Raw genomic sequence first — 16,310 nt, 5'->3', positions numbered from 1 at the left:
AAACTAAACTAGATTCTCCAGTCTGAAGTAGACAGTGCCTTGCCGTTAACGATGCCTTGACTGTCTTCTCACAACCTTCAATTTAACATTGCGGGTGCTTTACTTCTCAGTGCCTTTCCCTTCATGTTTCTGCAAGGGTGGATTTCTTTTGACAGCTTCTCATAAACGCACACTGTGGTTCAAAATTGTCACTTCAATACTTCTTGGTTAATGCTTGGAAAATTATGGACTGGGAATGTGCAATTTTCGGATATTGGCTCCATGTGCACTTGTCTACCAGGTGAACTGAAGAAGAAAATAGGTGTCCCAGCGAGATTCCTCCACCTGGTCTGTGATGCGTAATTCATTTTTGCTGAGCATCCAGATTAAAAACGTCCATTTTGTGGAGCGTGCAAACCAATGCCCAATGTGACAGTGTATTCAACAACACCTTCTATCTAAGATAGACACAAAATGCTGGAGTAACTCAGCGGTACAGGCAGCATCTCTGGAGAGAAGGGATGGGTGACGTTTCGGGTCGAGACCCTTTTTCAGACTGAAGATTCACATTCTATCCCTCCGGAACTTCCTCGAAATAAGTCTGAACAAGGGAGGCACGGTGGTGCAGCAGTAGATTTGCTGCCTCACATCGCCAGAGACCCGGGTTCGATCCTGACTATGGGTGCTGTTTGTACGGAATTTGCACGTTGTCCCCGTGACCTGCGTGGTTTCCTCTGAGAACTTCGATTTCCTTCCTCGCTCCCAAGACGTACAGGTTTATTGGCTTGGTATAAATGTTAAATTGTCCCAAGTGTGTGTTGGGTATTTACTGTGCGGGGATCGTTGGTCGGCACGGACTTGGTGGGCCGAAGGGTCCCAACCTGAAACGTCACCTATCCATGTGCAGGCGCTGAGGGGTGGTCATATCGAGGTGGTCACAGGTTTGGAAGGTGCTGGTACACAACGACATAAAAACTCATAAGGTCATAAGTGATAGAAGCAGAATTAGGCCATCAAGTCTGGCCCATCATGTCTGATCCAACATTCAATCATGGCTGATCTATCTCTCCCTCCTCACCCCATTCTCCTGCCTTCTCCCCATAACCCCTGACACCTGCACTAATCAAGAATCTATCTATCTCTGCCTTAAAAATAGCCATTGACTTGGCCTCCACAACCGCCAGTGGCAATTAATTCCACAGATTCACCACCCTCCGACTAAAGAATTCCCTCCTCATCTATCTAAAGGAATGTCCTTTAATATTGAGGTTATGACCTCTGGTCCTAGACTCTCCTACTAGAAACATCCTCCCCACATCCACTCTATCCAAGCTTTTCATTATTCGGTAAGTTTCAATGAGGTCCCCCCCTCATCCTTTTAAACTCCAGCGAGTTCAGGCCCAGTGCCGTCAAACGCTCATCATAGGTTAACCCACTCGTTCCTGGGATCATCGTTGTGAACCTCCTCTGGGCCCTCTCCAGAGCCAGCACATCCTTCCTCAGAAATGGTGTCCAAATTTTCTTACAGTACTCCAAATGTGGCCTGGCCAGCCTTATAGAGCCTCAGCATTACATCCCTGTTTTTATATTCTAGCCCTCTTGCAATAAATGCGGGCATTGAAGCAGCCACTGCCTCAATCGCAAACTCTTTGAGCTTACTGTGCCCTACAATGGCTGATCTTGTACCTTATTTACTTTGCTGCCGATTCCCCAGACCATTGGATTCCTTTGCTGCCAAACTGAAGCTTGATTATACGAAAGCATCCAGGATTCTCTGGAAAGAGGTTTAAAGGTTAATAAGCTTCTGCTGAAAGGAGTTTCATTGATTAATGGCTGAGATCTTATTCTAAGACCATGCCCCATAGTTCTCGACTCTCCAGCCTGTTGTCATCTCCCTGCCAACCTCAGCAGTTTCTATTCCCTTAATATTTGGTCCAGAGAACAGAAAAAATCATGGGGGGAGTAGATAGGGGCGTGGACTTGGTGGGCCAAAGAGCCTGTTTCCACCGTGCTATCTCTAAAGTCTAAAAGTCTAACATCTTTGTCCCAGGGAGAGGAAATCAAAAATCCAAGATCATGGTCTTACCGTGAAAGATTTAATAGGGATCTTTTCCTCACTTAGAGGGTGGTGGAACGAGGTGCCAGAGGAGCTGGTTCAGGCATGTGCAAAAGCAATAACAAAAAGACTTTTGGACAAGTACATGGATTGGAAAGCTTTCGAGGGATATGGGCCAAATGCATGCTTTTATAACTAGATTAGATGCAACATCATGGACGCGTTGGGCTAAAGGGCCTGTTTCTCTATGAATATAACTTGAAATAAGACAAACGCATGGCACGGTGGCGCAGCAGTAAAGCTGCTGCCTTGCCGGGCCAGAGACCTGGGTTCGATCCTGACCTCGGGCACTGTCTGTACGGAGTTTGTACGTTTTTCCTGTGACCTGCGTGGGTGTACTCTGTGCGCTCTGGTTTCCTCCTAAATTCCAAAGACGTGCAGGTTTGTAGGTTAATTGGCTACTGTAAATTGTCCACAGGTGATCGCTGGTCGGTGCGGACTCGGTGGGCCGAATGGCCTGTTTCCATAATGTAGCTCTAAACTAAATTAAACTAAACTGCTTGAGAATGATCCTTTGCCTTGGCCACTTGCCCAATGTCCCTACATCTCCTTATTCCCAATGTGTAGGAAGGAACTGCAGATGCTGGTTTACACCGAAGATAGACACAAAATGCTGGAGTAACTCAGTGGCACAGGCAGCATCTCTGGTTAGAAGGAATGGGTGACGTTTTGGGTCGAGACCCTGAAGTTACTCCAGCATTTTGTGTCTATATCCTTATTCCTTTTGTGTCCAGAACACTTCTTGCTCACCAGCTGAGAATCCAAGGAGTTGACAGTTCCAAGGATTTACAATTCTCTGACCAAATAAATTTCTCAACATGCTCTTAAATCCTTAGTTATTCTTGATGATAACATTAGTTATAGAGTCATTGAGTCATACATACAGTGTGGAAACATGGCCTTCGGCCCAACTTGCCCACACCGACCAACACGTGCCATCTGCACTGGTCCCACCCGCCTGCGTTTGGCCCTTATCCTTCTAAACCTGTCCTATCCATGTATCTCTCTAATTGCTTCTTAAACATTGCGTTAGTCCCAGCCTCAACTACCTCATCTGGCAGCTTGTTACATACACACACCACCTTTTACTTGAAAAAGTTACCCCTCTGATTCCCATAAAATCTTTATCCCTTCACCTTAAATCTATGTCCTCGGGTTCTCAATTCCCCCTCACAGGGCAAGAGATTTTGTGCGTCCATCCGATCTATTCCTCTCATGGGTTTTATACACTTACATAAGTCTCAATAATAGTCTCAATGATGCCGGTGTGGCATACTAACGCAGCGGGTAGAGCTGCTGCCTCCCAGCACCAGAGACCCATTTTCCATCCTGACCTTGGCTGATGTCTGTGGAGTTTGCACGTTCTCCCTGTGAACGCCTGGGTCTTCTCTGGGTGCTCCTGGTTTCGTCCCACATAGAGGTTAATTAGCCCTCTGTAAATTGCCCCTGGTGTGGAGGGAGTGGATGAGAAAGTGAGATAACATTAGGGTTGCCAACTTCCTCACTCCCAAATATGGGACAAGGTGACGTTACCCTTTGTCCCTTATTTGGGAGTGAGGAAGTTGGCAACCCTACCAATACGGGACAAGGGCGGTCCGGTACGGGACAAACTAATTTAGCCCAAAATATAGGATGTCCCTGTTAATACAGGGCAGTTGGCAACCCTGGATAACATAGATTGGTATGAACGGGTGACAGATGGTCAGTGTGGACTTGGTGGGCCAAATGGCCTGTTTCCATGCTGTATCTTTGGACTAAACGAAATAATCTCCACATTATGGCACACCATGGATCAAGTACTTTTACACATTTAAACTGTGGGACAACAAAAACTAAGCTTGCCGATGCCAGTGCTCACAAAGGGTGGTGGGTGTGTGGAACAAGCTGCCAGAGGAGGTAGTTGAGGCTGGGACTATCCCAACGTTTAAGGATCAGTTAGACAGGTACATGGATAGGACAGGTTTGGAGGGATATGGACCAAACGCGGGCAGATGGGACTAGTATAGCTGGGACATGTTGGTCGGTGTGGGCAAGTTGGGCCGACGGGCCTGTTTCCACGTCGTATGAAACTATTACTCTATAGGTGTGTATAGGTAGTTTACTTTGACAATGGACCTTGTTGCCATGGTTGAGTGCTTATCCTGGTGTTTTAGCACAAGTACTTTGTGTTTTAACAGTAATTCAGTCATCATTAATAGCAAATCTCTTGCATTTTCTTTTAATTTCTTGGGGTTGCTCTCAGTCACAGAATTGTCCCATCCAATAGTGTTTTGTTGGTGACCCGGTCAAAGGGAGGGTCCAGGTGGAGATTGGTTGCACTTATCAATGCAGTCACAGAACGCAGAACACAGGGACAGGCCTTTTTCCGGCCCGCAATGTCTATGCCGATCATGATGCCAGGTTAAACAATGGTAGGAACAATCCCTCATGACAAAAATGTGAAAGGCCTGGGTGGAGTGGATGTAGAGAGGATGCCTCTCCTAGTGGGAGAGTCTAGGACCAGAGGGCACAGCCTCAGAATAAAAGGACGTACCTTTAAAAAGGAGATGAAGAGGAATTTCTTTGGTTAGAGGATGGTGAATCAGTGGAATTCATTGCCACAGGCGGCGGTGGAGGCCAAGTCATTGGGTATTTTTAACGTGGAGACATGTTTGGTAAGGGATTCAATAGTCATGGTGAGAAGGCAGGCGAATGGGGGTTGAGAGAGAAAGATAGGTCAACCATGATTGAATGGCGGAGTAGACTCGATGGGCTGAATGGCCTAATTCTGCTTCATGACAGGCACCTTTGGAAAAGTATCAACCTGCTTCTCTGTGGGTGAGGGGAGAGGGGTATAGCGCTGGTGGGGGTGGGGGGGGGGTTGCAGGTAGAGCAGATGTGAGATGAAATATTGTTTGAAGAAACTTGTAGAAAGGGGAGGAGAGGATCAGTGTCCCTTTAAAATGAATGATTTTTTCAATCTCTACTGGTCGGTAGCAAGAGCGGAATTGTGGATGTAGATTCATGTGTGCATGAAGTGCACAATTTTTTATTTAACATTCAATATTTTTTAGCAATTCCATCTGACTGTCCAGTGAAGCCTCAGTCCAGCTGGAAGCAGCGTGTTGCAGTGTTGAAGCTGAACCTTTTCAATCAAGCCAGCCTGAATTAATCACTTTCTTTTAAATGCCAATAAAATCCCAGCTTGCTGCAGGAGCTTCCAATAGCAGCATCAGCCCTTCTCTCTCTCTCTTTCTCTCTCTCTCTCTCTCTCTCTCTCCCTCTCTTCCCCCCCCCTCCCCTCTGTGCGTGTGTATGGACATGTTTGTATGTACGTATTACACACACATATACATGTGGGTACAGATACGTGTATGGGTGTCGTGTGTGTAGCAGAAACACGGAGAGAGAGGGAGGGAGAGAGAGAGAGCGAGACACTGGAGGGAAAGATCGAGAGAGAGAGAGAGAGAGAGAGACAGCCACCGAGTCTATAAGTGGAGTTAGCTGTTCAGCACACAACCAAGCCACAGCACTGCAGAACGAACAGCACCTATATTCCATTCAATCCTCAAATTTTAATTAGAGGGGATATTTATTTGGCAAGAGAACCCATTTGTGGGTCAGCCCTGGAGATGGAAGCAGCCTTTCTGCTGAGGTATGAGACATTTTTTAACCTTGTTTCCTGAGGGGAGGAAAACAAAAATCTTTCTCTGTATGCAGTATAAGCATTTGTGTGTGTGTGTCTGCGCGTGGACTTAACGCTGCAACTTAGCTTTCACAAATAAAAGGAATGGTTTGTGATCCAAAGAATCCAGTGAGACACAACAGCTCTCTGTATTGGAAGAGAGCAATGGCAAAAAAAAAAATGTGGTTAATAACAGAGAAATAAATCATCGGCAGAGAGGGGGGAGAGAAATGAAAGCAATATAAATTTGTCACCGTTATCTGACATGGAATCTGTCTGGTGAAGCTGGTCTTCAGTCAGAAGATTCACTGCGACTGAACGTTTGGTGGTGTGGAAATTTGCAAGTCTTAAGGGCTTTGAAAACTGTCAGTGCCGTACCTTTGCAAGAAGTGATGTGTGTGCGTGTGTATGTGTGAAAGAGAAAGTGTGTGTGTCAGTGACATGGTAGAAGTGAAATATTAGTATTGTTGCATCGTACCTCCATCAAAGCGAAACAGAATCCCCCGATATTTAATTCAATCTGATGATTGCCTGGGTGAAATATATTGCAGCAGTCTTTTACTCGGTAATTCTGGTGCACAGCCTTGCATTGGAACTGAGCATTTGAGAAAATCATTCAGATTTACTGAGTTAGAATTTCTATCTGGGGTCGGGCATGTCCCACTGTCAGCGTCTGACTGGTGATTCTAGTGGCAGTGTACGGAATAACCCACAACCTGGCAACGTATGAATCTGTAGCACGGAACCGACATGTGAAGCAGCCTCATTAATCATCTTTGCAGTCAACATTGTATCGAGGAATAATCTCCGAATAGGTGTCGGGCAACGGTTGCGGGAATAGAGCTGGTACACGGGTATTGATCATTTACCGAGCGAATACATCAGTATGGGTCACACATCCACACAACTATATGTGTGTTAACTTGGCGACATTCGATACAGGTAGGTGGCAGCATGTGTGGATGGATGCGTAGTTGAAGACTGTTGCATGCCTTGTCAGAAAATCAATAATATATTGTAAGTGGCTGGACATCACGGGAGACACAGAGGTGCTGAGGAGAGAGAAACAGTGGTGGTAATTTATACAGATGGGGAAGCAAGTGTGCGTGCGTGTGTGTGTATGTATGTACAGTAGCGGCCAGATAGCGTTAATATTAAACAATTTAACTTCAGGAACTTCAGTGTTTCGTATCTGTCGGAGGCATAGCAATATCCCGGAGGGCATAGTCCTTTAGTTATTCCGCTTTGATTAGCAGATGTTGAAGACCTCCTGATCTGAGAGCGTTGAGCAAATTTGCAAAGCCGTGCACAGCTGCACAAGGGGGAACGCTGGTTTGGATGTTCTGATCTATAATGCATGAATTCTATGAATCACGGTCCAAGGACATAACTATGTTTCTGATTATACCCGTGTATGTTTGCACTCTTTAGCGAGGCATAAATAATGCGCCCAACATATTCATCGATCGTAGTTTGGCTAGTTATCCAACTATAATATGACAGAGAACTTATTAAATATGTCGCATCTACAGGCTGTTATGCGTATTTGAAATAAAGGTCCCATATATTAGATTTACATGCAAAATGCTGAGGTTACAGTATATATTATGTAGCCTCTGCATATGATATGTAGATCTAATATTAGGTCAATTCATAGCAAAAATGCATAACATATTATTTCATGCCTATCAGGAGATTAAACATCTACTGATGGATATTTAAAACATCTTGCTATTAACTGTGTTAAGCCCTAATTGTTTTTTCAAACACTCCACCAATTTAAACCTCTCCCTTCATTTGTTTCCTTGTGCTGTTCAGATAATTTACCTCTCGGTATCTCTCTTCTATTTTTCCTCTTGTATTAGACTACATTTCTATCAGTATCTCAGTGTGCATGCGTCCACTAATTCATCTACCTTCCCCGCGATGCAATGCCATATAAATATCCATAACGGTCGTACTATTCTCCTCTATTTACGTTCCCTCTTTCTATCTCTGTCTCCGTCTCAATTTTTTTCTCAGCCTCTACGCATGCCCTTTCACTGATCTGTTTAAAACCAAACCCCTCATTTTCTCTCCATCCCCTCTTGTTCTCTTGTTGCCCATTGAGGTAAGGTTGAGCTGCTCCATTGTAAAACATTTTTTTTTGTCAACTACACACAGAGTTGGATCCCAGCGTCAGGAATGAGACTCGGACTACATGGTAGAAGGAGCCCGAACCCTGTAAAGTTAATTGAGCACATTATTAACGGAAACCGTTGGGGAGCCAAGGGATTTTAATCTGCTGTGATAAGAGGACCACGGATATAATCGGTTTTGAGTTTAAATAATCAAGAAGGTAAGACACATTTTAATATCTTGTCCGTATCTTCTCCAAGATTATTGATTTAAAAATACAAAGTCATTATATTTCGTCTATTATGTATACTCGCTGGAGTTTAGAAGGATGAGGGGGGGGGACCTCATTGAAATTTACCGAACAGTGAAGGCCTGGATAGAGTGGAAGTGGAGAGGACATTTCCACTGGTGGGAGAGTCTAGGACCAGAGGCCATAGCCTCAGAATTAAAGGACGTTCCTTCAGGAAGGAGATGAGGAGGAATTTCTTTAGTCAGAGGGTGGTGAATCTGTCGATTTCTTTGCCACAGAAGGCTGTGAAGGCCAAGTCAATGGATATTTTCAAGGCAGAGATAGATGGATTCCTGATTAGTACAGGTGTCAGGGGTTATGGGGAGAAGGAATGAGGTTGGGAGGGAGAGATAGATCAGCCATGATTGAATGGCGGAGTAGACTTGATGGGCCGAATGGCCTAATTCTGTTCATGTCACATGATTTCCTTGTATGTATTCCCCAGTTATGATGCATCAAAACTGTTTTAATACATTGCTATTGTGACAAAAGCCTTTTGCTGGTATTCTCTGGAGGTGCTTTATGTAGACAGTGTATGGCAGTGTTGTAAGTTGCTGGAAAAGCTTCTCGTGGAAGGAGTTAAAACAAAGGTTGTGATTGACCGCGAGCCCTTCGTAGGTCAATGGCGTGTCTGGGGTTTGCAGACGGGGCTTTCTCCTGACTCATTCATCTCGTGGTTGAGTAAACCCATGTCTGTGGAATGCCGGTGAGATTTGGAGACTTTGTGTTATCGTGTTTCAGTAAAGGCCCACAATGGCCATGCTGAACACGATGCCAAGGTGAACTCAGCCTGCGCATAGTCCATATCCCTCCATTCCCCGCATATCCAAAGGTCTCCCGGCAGCAGGTTCCAGCCCCCCACCACTCCCTGTATTTAAACAAAACATTCCCTTTAAACTTTCCCCCTCTCAAAAGCTATGCCCTCTAGCCCTTGGCAATTCTACCTTGGGAGAAAGGTTCTGACTGGGATAGAGTGGGTGGGGAGAAGCTTCCTACTCAGAAATGAGGTGGAATTCTCTGCCTCAGAAGGCAGTGGAGGCCAATTCTCTGAATGCATTCAAGAGAGAGCAAGATAGAGCTCTTAAGGATAGCGGAGTCAGGGGGTATGGGGAGAAGGCAGGAACGGGGTACTGATTGAGAATGATCAGCCATGATCACATTGAATGGTGGTGCTGGCTCGAAGGGCCGAATGGCCTCCTCCTGCACCTATTGTCTATTGTCTATTGTCTGTAGTGGTCAGTAACTGAAGGCTACATCCTGTAAGTTCATGTTCTCGGAGCAGAATGAGGCCATTCGGCCCATCAAGCCTATTCCGCCATTCAATCATGGCTGATCTATCTTTCCCTCTCAACCCCATTCTCCTGCCTTTTCCCCATAACCCCTGACACCTGTACTAATCAAGAATCCGTCAATCTCCGCCTTAAAAATACCCAAAGACTTGTCCTCCACAGCCGTTTGTGGCAATTAATTCCACAGATTCACCACCCGCTGACTAAAGAAATTCCTCCTCATCTCCTTCCTAAAGGTACGTCATTATAGTTTGAGGCTATGGCCTCTGGTCCTAGACTCTCCCACTAGTGGAAACATCCTCTTCGCATCCACTCTATTCAGGCCTTTCACTATTCGGTAAGTTTCAATCAGGTCCCCCCTTCTAACCTCCAATATATCTGGATTTCTGAGCATAATTTTAATGGTGCAGTTTCTTCTGATCTGGAACACGCTGCCCGACAGACTGTGGAAACGGATCCAGTCGTGACTTTCAACTACCCAAGAGAATTGGCTTAGTGCCATCCCCACGCTCTTCCAGCTTTCAGTCGGAAGAAGGGTCCCAACCCGAAAATTGTACTATCGAAATTCCTCCAGAGATGCTGCCAGCGGCAAAGGCAGGAGAATGGGGTTGAGAGGGAAAGATAGATCAGCCAAAATTGAATGGCGGAGTAGACTTGATTGCCTAATTCTGCACCTCGAAGTTATGAACTTAAGCCTGACCCATTGGGTTACTCCAGCACTTTGTGTTCTATGCACGATTCCAGCATCTGTGGTTCCTTGCGCCTGGGTAACCACCAGCAGAGGTACATTTTGTAAGGAATAGACGGAACAAACACGAAAGTGGGATGAATTGGACAGCCATGTGTGGGGCTACATGTTGTCCTTGCTTTGTAGATGATTCAGTGATTGGGATCTGCAATTGGACAACCACAGACTCAGTGATTGCCAAGGGGTCTAGTTCACATCTCATTTTCATGTGTCAGGAGCAAAATTGGGCCATTCGGCCCATCAGGTCTACTCCGCCGCTCAATCATGGCTGATCTATCTTTCCCTCTCAGCCCCATTCTCCTGTCTTCTCCCCATAACCCCTGACACCGTCCACTATTCGTTTCCAATGATGTCCAAGTTGCTTTAGATCATCACCTGTCCAGCAACGCTGATTTCTCTCATTTTAAGTAACTCTTGCATTCCCTTTCACCCCCCCATCACACTTCTGTACCTCATGCCTGATGGGAGAGGGAAGAAGAGGGAGTGACTGGGGTGAGACTGGTCCTTGATTATGCTGGTGGTCTTGCCGAGGCTGCGTGAAATGTAGATGGAGTCAATGGAAGGGAGGTAGAGTACGAGCGCTCGTTGTTTGACGTGGACTTGGCGGGCCGAAGGGCCTGTTTCCGCCTTGTATTTCTAAACTAATCTGCCAGGAAGATATAGCGAGGAATACTTTGTCAGGTTCTTTGTGGGTTTCCGTAAGAGCAAACTAGCTCTGTCCCACTGCCTCAAACTCTCCCAGCCGTTTTGTGAGCTTGTTTCCATCACATTTTGAGTTTACCTCTCCTTTAACCCAGCAGAACATATTTCAGACCCTAACCACTTACAGTGTAAACAAAAAACATACATTCACAAGTCTCCTTTGATCCCTTTGCTAATCACCTTCATTCTGAGTTACGAGGATGTTGCCAGGACTCGCGGGTCTGAGCTATAGGGAGAGGGTGGGCAAGCTAGGACTTTATTCCTTGGAGCGCAGGAGGATGAGGGCTGATCTTATAGAGGTGTACAAAATCATGAAGGGTGAATTCATGGAGTCTTTTACCCAGTTTGGTTTAGTTTATTGTCACGTGTACCGAGGTACAGTGAAAAGCTTTTGTTGCGTGCTATCCACTCAGCAGAAAGACAATGCATGATTACAGTCGAGTCATTTACAGTGTATAGGGTCATGATAAGGGAATAACATTTAGTGCAAGGGAAAGCCAGCAAAGTCCGATCAGGAATCAATGGATGTTGGATTAAGGTGAGAGGGGTAAGATTTAATGGGAACCTGAGGTGCAACTTTTTCACCCAGAGGTACATGGAACGAGCTGCCAGAGGAGGTGGTTGAGGCAGGTTCTATAAACAGCATTTAAAAGTCACTTGGATAGGAAAGTTTTAGAATGACATGGGCCATTAATTAAGTAATTAAAATCGTTGAAAACATTAGCGACGCAGTGGTGCTGGTTTCAGACGGGCACGGTGATGGACGCCCCACACATCTCTGTCCTCCGCACAGCTGGCAAGCTCCTCTTTCCATCAACGTCTTCAGCATGGTCTTGTTTGGTCGTCCCGGGTTCCGTCTTCCATGTGTGGGTTCCCACAGCACAACCTTGTTTGCTGGTGTTTCTGGATGGCGGTGGCAATGACCAGCGAGCCCCATCCTTCTCGACCCGAACTTCTCGGTCAGAGGTGGGATCTCCCCACAGAGCTGGACGTTGGTGGTGCGCTCCCTCTAACTGACATTTTGAACTTTTCTGAGCATTCGGGTGCAGACACCATCGAGAGACTTGGACAGTGGTCGAGTGAGAGTCCATGCCTCGCACCCGTACAATAATATTAACATGGGCCAAATACAGGTAAATGGAACTACCTTAGATGGGGTATCATGGGCTGAGTTGGGCTGAAGGGCCAGTTTCTGTGCTATATGACTCGAGGAAAGAGAGAAATCATAGAGAAAGCATTCAACTTAAAATGGAGTGCATTCATTACATTACCGAGGTTGTGGAAGCACAAATCACTTCAAAAAAATGACCACCCTCTCTTAGAGATCCTGGAGTCAGTTATTATACAAGGTAAACACAAAATGCTGGAGTAACTTAGCGGGACAGGCAGCATCTCTGGGGAGAAGGAATGGGTGACGTTTCGGGTCGAGACCTTTCTTCAGACTGAAGGGTGTCGACCCGAAATGTCACCCATTCCTTCTCCCCAGAGATGCTGCCTGTCCCGCTGAGTTACTCCAGCATTTTGTGTCTACCTTTGATTCAAACAGCATCTGCAGTTCTTTCCTACACACGGGCTTGTTCTTCAGCTGTGGAACCTCACGCTCCTTTCAGACCCACTTGTATTGATGCCTGGTTTGTCAATATTAACATTCTGCTGGGGTCAGGTTCAAGAGGAAAGCGATGGTTTGGAAGGCAGTTTAATTGCTTAAGTAAATGGAGGACAGGGCTTGCCTGTGTTGGTGACATATGAGGCAATGATTTGATAGAATAGCTTTTATTGTGTCAGCAGCAGGGATGCCTTTTCAAACAGACTGACAGGTATTACACAGTCTCCATCAAACATCAATGTTGTTTACTTACATCTGACATTTACATATTTCACCACTGCATGATGGGAAAGCAGAGAGGGCGACTTACCTCAGGAGTGCACTAATGATCAGGAGCTCTCAGTGTAGTTGGAGTGGGGCAGGTGGCAATTGTAAAAACGGTGTCAACTGATGGTAAGACAAAGATAGGGAAGACAGTCCACACACACACACGCGCGCACACAGACACGCGCACACAGACACGCGCACACAGACACGCGCTCACAGACACGCGCACACAGACACGCGCACACAGACACGCGCACACAGACACGCGCACACAGACACGCGCACACAGACACGCGCACAGACACGCGCACAGACACGCGCACAGACACGCGCACAGACACGCGCACAGACACTCGCACACACACACGCGCACACACACACATACATGCACACACACATACGCGCGCGCACACACACACACACACAGACACACGCGCGCACACCAGACACGCTCACACAGACACACGCACACAGACACACGCACACAGACACACGCACACAGACACACGCACACAGACACACGCACACAGACACACGCACACAGACACACGCACACAGACACACGCACACAGACAGACACACACACACAGACACACGCACACAGACACACGCACACAGACACACGCACACAGACACACGCACACAGACAGACACACACACACAGACACAGATATATAAAGTTCAGTGTGTGTATGTGTGTGTGTGAAGATATATATAGAACCAGAGAGTTTTTTACACAGAGAATGGAGAGGACCTGGAACGCATTGCCATGGGTGGTGGTGGAGGCAGATACGATGGTGGCATTTAACATGCTTTTAGATAGGCACACGGAAGTGCACACAATAGAGGGATATGGATCATGTGCAGGCAGATGAGATCATTTTAACTTGGCATCATGTTCGACACAGACACCGTGGGCTGAAGGGCCTGTTCTTATGCTGTACTGTTGTATAGACTATGTTCTATTTCTATCTTATCTTTAGCCTATCTACATGTTCTATTTCAATAACATTAACTTTTGTGGCATATCAAAAATCAGCCAGTATCAGTTTTGAGATTTTGTAATTGGTTCCCAGTATTTTTGGGAGTGAATATAAGTTTCTACTTCATAAGTTCTTAAGTTATAGGAGCAGAATTAGGCCATTCGGCCCATCAAGTCTACTCCGCCTGTATCATGGCTGATCTATCTTTCCCTCCTAACCCCATTCTCCTGCCTTCTCCCCATAACCCCTGATACCTGTACTAATAAAGAACCAATCTATCTCTACCTTAAAAAAAACATTTTCTTGGCCTCCACAGCCTTCTGAGGCAATGAATTCCACAGATGCACCACCCTCTGATTAAAGAAAATCCTCCTCATGTCCTTTCTAAAGGCACACCCTTTTAATCTGAGGCTGTGTCCTCCGGTTCTAGACTACTCCACTTGTGGAAACATCCTCTCCACATCCACTCTATCCAGGCCTTTCACTATTTGGTAAGTTTCAATGAGGTCCCCCCTCATCCTTCTAAACACCAGAAAGTACAGGCCCAGTGCCGTCAAACGCTCCTCATACATTAACCCATTCGTCTCGTAAACCTCCTCTGGACCTTCTCCAACGCAAACACATCCCTCCTCAGATATGGGGCTCAAAACTGCCCACAATACTCCAAATGTCGTCTGACCTGTGCCTTAAAGCATCGATATTACATCCCTGTTTTTATATTCTAGTTTTGAGATACAGCACGTAAACAGGCCCTTCGGCCCACCGAGTCCGCACCGACCAGCGATCCCCGCACACTAACACTATCCTATACACACTAGGGACAATTCTTCTACATATATACTAAGCCAATTAACCTACAAACCTGTACGTCTTTGGAGTGTGGGAGGAAACCGAAGATCTCAGAGAAAACCCACGCAGGTCACGGGGAGAATGTACAAACTACGCACAGTCAGCACCTGCAGTCGGGATCAAACCCGGGTCTCTGCCGCTGTAAGTGCTGTAAGACAGCAACCCTACCACTGCGCCACCGGGCCGCCCAGTCCTCGCGAAATGAATGCTAACATTGCATTTGCCTTCCTTATGACTGATTCAACTGGCAAATTCAATGATGGCAGTGATAAATAGACTTGGAGCTCTGCTTCAGCTTGAGTCTTCAGAGAACAAAAGCCGAAAGTTGATGGATAGAAAACAAAGTCCTAAAAATATGAAGCAAACGTCCATTATAAGTACAGTATGTGAAAATTCCACTGCCTCGGAGTGACTCAAAGGCTGTAAGTTAATTTGGTGCCAGTGAATGTTGAGCAAATACTTGTTTGTAAGCCTTCAGGCGGCGCGGTGGCGCAGAGGGGAGGACCACGGTCTAGGGTCCTTCCGCTGCTGGACATGGGGGGCAGGGTGTGGTGGAGACACCCCTCAAAATGAGAGAAGGTATTCCACGCCAGTGGGCCACATGAGTGGCAAGGGTGGGGGGTAAATTTGTGTAATTTGTGTATAGCGTATTGAATATATGTATAGCCTCCGTAAACGTCGGATGGAGTCTTGTAAAGAACATGTTTTGTATATATTTATTTCTCGAATAAAGTATATTTTGGGAAACAAAAAAAAAAGAATTGCTGCCTTCCAGCGCTTGCAGCGCCAGAGACACAGGTTCAATCCCGACTACGGGTGCTGTCTGTACGGAGTTTGTACGTTCTCCCCATGACCTGCGTGGGTTTTCTCCGGGATCTCTGGTTTCCCCCCACACTCCAAAAACGTGCACAGGTTGTAGGTTAATTGGTATAAATGTAAAATTGTCCCTGGTGTGTGTGTAGGATAGTGTTAACGTGCGGGGATCGCTGGTCGGCGCGGACTCAGTGGGCCGAAAGGGCCTGCCTCCGCGCTATATCTCTAAACTAAACTAAACCAAACTAAAGGTTAATTAACTACATCAGAGCTCTTTGAGTGAATCACAGCTCTGTGCCTTGTTCCCAGTTACCTGCAGCTCTGAGTAAGAACACACACAACACAAACAGGAGAATACGCACATCACAGAAGGTCTGAGTCACCGATTTCTCCCTGCCTCAGCAAGTTTATTATGAGGAAGCTGAGCCATGCAGGCCTGGGAGATTCCCCGTATAATTGTTAAGCTCCACTGGTGACAGAGCCCCAGTTGGTCTGCTTGCAATGCCCTCTGCAATTAGTTTTAAGTTTAGATTTAGGTTCATTATTGTCACTTGTTCCGAGGTACAGTGAAAAAGCTTTGTTTTGCATGCTATCTAATCAGACCAGATAATGCTATAGATCAATACAATCAAGCCAAACTTAAGTAGTTTTAGTTTACTTTAGAGATAGAGCGTCGAAACAGGCCCATCGGCCCATCGAAGTACACTAGCACTATCCTACTCACGATGGACAATTTACAATCTTTACCGAAGCCAATTAATCAACAAAGCTGTGTGTCTCTGGAGTGTGGGAGGAAACCAGAGCACTTGGGGAAACCCCACACGGTCACGGGGAGAACTCCGTACAAACAGCACCTGGAGTCGGGATTGAACCCGGGCCTCTGGCGC

At 46.2% G+C, this 16,310-nt stretch overlaps 1 protein-coding gene across 3 annotated transcripts in view; it reads left to right on the top strand.

The window, feature by feature from the left end:
- The first annotated feature begins 5,423 nt into the window (after positions 1-5,423).
- Positions 5,424-16,310, top strand: part of LOC144611326 (protein phosphatase 1 regulatory subunit 29-like) — a 211,936-nt gene continuing 201,049 nt past the window's right edge. For 2 of the 3 annotated variants that reach the window (XM_078430378.1, XM_078430380.1), the window contains exons 1-2: positions 5,424-5,729; positions 7,923-8,097. The gene's annotated coding sequence lies outside the window, so the exon portion shown is untranslated. Of the gene's footprint in view, positions 5,730-6,584; positions 6,702-7,922; positions 8,098-16,310 lie in introns of those variants that run through there. The other variant, XM_078430379.1, reaches the window with a different exon arrangement.

This window comes from Rhinoraja longicauda, chromosome 40, assembly GCF_053455715.1.
Source record: "Rhinoraja longicauda isolate Sanriku21f chromosome 40, sRhiLon1.1, whole genome shotgun sequence".
NCBI lineage: Eukaryota > Metazoa > Chordata > Chondrichthyes > Rajiformes > Arhynchobatidae > Rhinoraja > Rhinoraja longicauda.
The sequence above is the reverse complement of the archived record's forward strand: the minus strand, read 5'-3'. Positions and strand labels throughout refer to the sequence as shown.